This window comes from Eptatretus burgeri, chromosome 1, assembly GCF_056783735.1.
Source record: "Eptatretus burgeri isolate ZD-2024b chromosome 1, Ebu_testis_v1, whole genome shotgun sequence".
Taxonomy (NCBI): domain Eukaryota; kingdom Metazoa; phylum Chordata; class Myxini; order Myxiniformes; family Myxinidae; genus Eptatretus; species Eptatretus burgeri.
The window spans coordinates 153,051,982-153,057,960 of NC_140961.1; positions in this window are offsets into that span (position 1 = coordinate 153,051,982).

Here is a 5,979-nt window from a genome sequence, read left to right on the forward strand (position 1 = left end):
GAGATAGTGCGACCAAGGGGGCCCCCTTCCCACCCCCTACCAGACACTGTCCGCGAGGCCCGCGGAGTTGAGGCACCATCGCCGCTCCACGTCTCATCACCAGACGGGTAGGCCCGACCCGGTCTTGGCCTCAGGCCCGCCTCATCCTTGAGGGTGTTCTTTTTCTTGGTTTTGGGTATGTGTTGTCGGCGCCGTCTGTGAAGTAGAATTGTATAAGTGTTGCCGTGTGCTCGGTAGTCGGATAGCTCTGCATTGTGTCTTCGCTTTTACATTTGCTTTTTGTGTAAAATTGCATTGTGTTTCTTTTCCTTCCATGTGCTTTTGGTGGAATTGTATATGTGTGCTTTCCGTTCATCGCGAATAAATGTACTTTATGTTGAACTGCTTTCCCGCTTCGCTTCGTCATTTCTCTCATTGAATCTTCATCTTGCTTCATGTAAAGGGTTGGTAGTGGGCTGAATCTCTCCTCTCTTCTTCCTCTTTCGGCTTGCTCCCGCTAGGGGTCGCCACAGCGGACCAACTGTCTCCATTTTGCTCTATCCTCCACATCTTCCATTGACACTCCAACCACCCGCATGTCCGCCCTCACCGCATCCATGAACCTCTTCTTTGGCCTTCCTCTTCTCCTCCTGCCTGGCGGCTCCATCTTCAACATCCTTCTCCCGATATACTCAGTTTCCCTCCTGTGCACATGTCCAAACCATCGCAATCTCGCCTCTCTCACTTTGTCTCCAAACCGTCCTACCTGCGCTGTCCCTCTAATACACTCATTTCTTATCCTATCCATCCTCGTCACTCCCAACGAGAATCGCAGCATCTTTAACTCTGCCACCTCCAGCTCTGCTTCCTGTCTTTTTGTTAGCGCCACCGCCTCCAAACCATACAACATAGCTGGTCTCACTACCGTCTTGTATACTTTCCCCTTCACTCTTGCAGCTACCCTTCTGTCACAAATCACTCCTGCAACTCTTCTCCACCCACTCCATCCTGCCTGCACTCTCTTTTTCACTTCTCTCCCACACTCTCCGTTACTTTGGACAGTTGATCCCAAGTATTTCAACCAATCCACCTTCCCCACCTCAACTCCTTGCAACCGCACCATACCACCACCCTCCCTCTCATTTACGCACATGTACTCCGTCTTTCTCCTACTGACCAACATTCCCCTTCTCTCCAGTGCGTACCTGGTAGTGGGCTGAATACGCCCGATAATTAATCGAACCGTCGAGGCCGACGATAACACCGCTCGGTTATCCCGATAGTACGGAACGGGTCGCTTAAGTGGCCCGTGTCCGAAGTCGACCTGCGGCGAGGTACGATCGCCCGGTCTACCCTCCGTGTGGGTACTTAGGTAGGTCGAATTTGGCGAGCAACCCTATCCCACGCGGGGGCCGATTGGCTCGATCGCGGTGAGACCGAAAGGTCCACCCATGACTGGTTCCCGGCGTTAGTCCGAGAGGGTCACGACTGGATTGTCCGTCCGGTGGGCGACGTGCCGCGATTCGAGTTACGTGGCCGTCAGCACGCCGGCGGGCGCGAATCCGTAACAATATATATGAATGATTTTTTACCCATTTGGGAAAATAAGATAAAATATAACAACCATAAAAATCTTCCAAATTCATCAACATGCCTCATAGTTGGTTCAAGCGGATGTGGAAAAACCTGCTTACTTTTAAAGATGCTCCTTACTCCCAACTTTTTAGATTATGATAATTTAATAATTTTCACAAAGTCAACTTTTCAACCTGAGTATCAACTAATCTCACAAGGTTTTAATGCTGGTCTTCAAAAAGAAGATATAATTGGTTTATTTAAACTTCTAAAAAACCTCAATGATTATTACATTGAAGATATAATACAACTATTTTGTGATACAGAGAGATATAAAAATAAATCAAAACCAATAACTTGTATTCTTCGTGATAATAAGGATTATATACCTTCTCCCCAAGATTTGGATAAATCAAAAAAGAGCCTCATTATCTTTGATGATTGTGTTAATGAGAGAATCCAAACAGTAAAGATAGCTACTACACAAGAGGGAGACATTCTTGTTGTAATTTTAGTTATCTTCGTCTATCATACTTTCAACTTCCTCGTCACTCAATAAGAAACAATGCTAATACTTTTGTTTTATTCAAGTTAAATTCAATAGATGTAAACAATTTTTGGAGAGACAATTGTTCTACATTATGTGGTAAAAACGAATTTGGGGATGATAGGAAGCACATGACTGAAAAATGTAAATATATTGTTGTGAAACAAGGAGAGATATTAAGGGATATATTTTTTATTTTATAAACAATTACATCTATAAATAACGATTATTATTATAAATATTGTGGGTAAATCTGCTTCTGGAAAAAAAAAACTTTCATAAATCAAGGTTCTTTTATAGTACAAATGAGAATATTTTAAATTTGCTTGAAATACACCCCGTGATACGCATTCGAAAGACAGGCTGCAGCACACTGATGGGAAAGGAGTCCCCATGTTGGTGCTGCTGGGATGCAGACCAGGTTAACAAAAGGCCAGGAACGCCACAAGGGATGATGAGAAGGAAATGGCACCAATATGTACGTGTCAATTGCAAAATTACCCTGACCCTGGAGACGTGCAAGCCATCTATCGGCCCTGGGGTTCAGAATTAAGATCGATTGCGAACGATAGCCCGAAAATGCGCGAAGATCCACAGAAGTTTCAACGAGAATTGTGAGTGATCATAGAGTGCCACAACCCTACTTATATAGACATTAATATTTTGTTGTGACTGTTTGTGCCTAAGGGGTTGTTGCGACAACTGAAATAAACTGCTCAGTGGCTGAGCGAGGCACCCCCTTTCCAGGACATGCTAAAAAAAAATCATATCAACAAACTCATTGAGACAGTAGTGGAGGTTGCTCCCCTGAAAACGGATTGGGGGAAGATTCAAGCTTGTAAACAAAGAATGTTGCGAAGACCCATTGGACTATCTTGAGTGTCAACGTAATGTGTACAGACGATTTTCTGGGTTGCCAGATGATGAAGGAGTCCCATTTCCCATGCTTTTGCCAGTGGATTGGCTACAAAATTACAAGCTGATGTCAACGAATATGGGTGGGATGGGAAACCAAGGATGCAAAAGGCATGCTGCCATATATAAATCTTTGTAATTCACTGATCGAACAGCGTAGTGCTGAGACCACAGCAAAGCTGATGCATGTGCAGGTAAATGGAGTACCAGAAATGGGCATGAGAGGGAGACATGTGAATTATAATGCGCAATATAATACTGGTGTGAGCCATGGACATGGTTGCGGGCACCGAGATATGCGCAGAGATCTGTCGAGCATGCGGACAGACTGGCCATTGAGCTAGAGAATGCCAAAATAACCCAACTATACCGGATTAGGGCCCAAATAGACCGGCTTGGGAAACACGACCGCCGCGACCACAAAGTCAGAGCCGGGACATCAATCATCATTTGCAGGAGCAAGGGGAGACACCATCTGCTCCATCCTCACCTCCGCCCGATTTGTTTACACAACACCAATAGAGGGACCTGGGAGAAGCACCATCAGAATTACCATTGTTAACTTCTAAACCATGTGATGAACCAAAACTGACTTTGGCAATTGAGGGACAACAAATTCCTTTTCTTGCAGACACCAGGGCAACAAAATCAGCAATTAGACAAAGTGACCTTCCAAACACAACTTTGTCGTGGGAGCAAGTAAATGTCATAGGAGTATCGGGAGCTGCTCTGCTGACTCCACTGACTGAACAGCTATGTGTAGAAGTTGGACTTTTTTTTTTTAATACCTTATCGAGGCTCGTATGAGAGCTAACACACAACACACTGCAAGGGGAGCATGAGACAAGAGGGGCGGAAGTGGGAAGGAAAAAAAAAGAGTCGGGAACAGAGACATGAGTAGATCTGTGGAAGGGAGAGGGATGGGGTGGGGAACATGGGAAATACAATGTAGATATTACAGGGACTTTCAGGAAGGAAAGCAGGGAATTTGACGGAGGTGGGTTTGGGGTGGATTAACGGGGGTAGGAAATATCGAGGATTTGTATGGGGGATCATAAGAGGTGGTGGTGAACAGCTGTTTTGAAGGCCTAGAGGGTAGAATGGGATTGAATAGAGTGAGGGAGTTTTTTCCAAAGGTGGGATAAAAAGAGGAATGAAAGCGTGAAGGTGTGCAGCGATTCGTGATTTTGGTAGTTTTACCAGAAGGAGGTTGTTGGCGGACCTTGAGCGCCCTGCAGAAATGTGGTGGGGACAAATCGCAGATAGAGTAGGGGCGCAAGGCTGGAGAGGAGACGGTTGAAGACAGAAAGCCCACCGACCAGCCTGTGGTGAGAGAGTGAGAGGCCCAAAGTCTCAGCATCATCACCAGAGATGCCAATGATCCGAAATGCCTTTCTTTGTTGTCAGGAGTCCGAAACGTCAGGAGTCATGAGCCTTTCATTCTTTGTGGTCCGAAATGCTTTGTAAGTGGTCAGTAGCTCAGCTGGGCCGAGGAAGGACTTTGCACGACAGAGGTTTCCCAGTCGGCGACTGGCTTTGGAGGGCAGCTTTGAAATGTAGCTTTCCCAGGAAAGGTCATGGCAGATAGTGAGACCCAGAAGCTTAAAAGAAAGGACTTCTTCCAGAAGATTGTTGAGAAAGTGGATGGGGGGATTTGTCTAAAATATCGTTTCAGAGAGTATTCGTGATAATGTGAGATTTGTCCGGATTGAAAGATATGTTCCACGTGTTGGACGAGTTTGTGATTTTACCCAGAACTGCATTGAGTGAGGAAGCTGCTGCATGCCGGTCTGAGGGATGACAAATGGTGTGGCAGAGGGTGGAGTCATCAGCAAAGAGATAAAGAGGATTTCTCAGAGAGTCGGAGAGATCATTGATGAAAACCATAAAAAGAACAGGGCCCAGAATGCTACCTTGAGGAACTCCAGCCTGGACACGAAGAGGGGATGAAAGAACTCCATTTAGGGCCACATGTTGACTGTGACAGGAGAGGAAGACTGCGAGCCATGAGTGGAGATGGCCTTGGATACCATAGGAGTAGGTAAAGAATACTGGTTCTGGCTCACTTTTCCCCATGTAAATGAATGGGGATTTTCAGCCATGAAATTTTTCTTTTTTCCCTAAAAATAAATCCCCTTTTTATCCCAAGGTATATTTATTTGTCTCCCCTTTTAACCTAGGGGCTCTCTATTCAAATAACCCATACAACAAGATAAAGATTTGTTAAAGGTGATTCTAAAGAAATATCTGAAACGTCTAAGCCTCGGGACACTCTTTATCAAATAACCGATGCATATTGTTTCGCTCACTCATTGAACCTATAAACATTTGTTCATTCTCAAATTCCTTCAATAGTTTAATTTTCTTTGCACAATAATCCCCATCTAAAATATTGAAAAACAAAACATTTGAATCTTTATATTTTTTAAGATACCCCTTTTGTGCCATTACGAAATGATAAGCTTCTCTTAATGATCTCATCTGACCACCTCCTGAGCCACAGGTTATTTTTGTTAAGCCCCGCCCACTTTTCATAAGCCCCGCCCACTTTTGATAAGCCCAGCCCACTTTTCATGAGGTATTTTTTATAAGCCACGCCCACTTTTTTTTTTGTATACCTTGGTCGAGGCTCGTATGAGAGCGAACACACAACTCACAGCAAGGAGGCATGAGACAAGAGGGGCGGGAGTGGAAGGGACAAAACATTGGGGAACAGACACAGGTGAACTGTGGAAGGGAGAGGGATGGGGATGGGACGGGGAACATGGCGAGGAGAAGATGGACATTACAGGGACTTTCAGGAAGGAAAGCAGGAGAATTGAAGGAAGTGGGCTTGGGTGGATTATCGGGGGTAGAAAAGATCGAGGATTTGGATGGGGGAAAATAAGAGGTGGTGGTGAACAGCTGTTTTGAAAGCCTGGAGGGAAGAATGGGAAAGAATAGAGTGAGGAAGTTTATTCCAA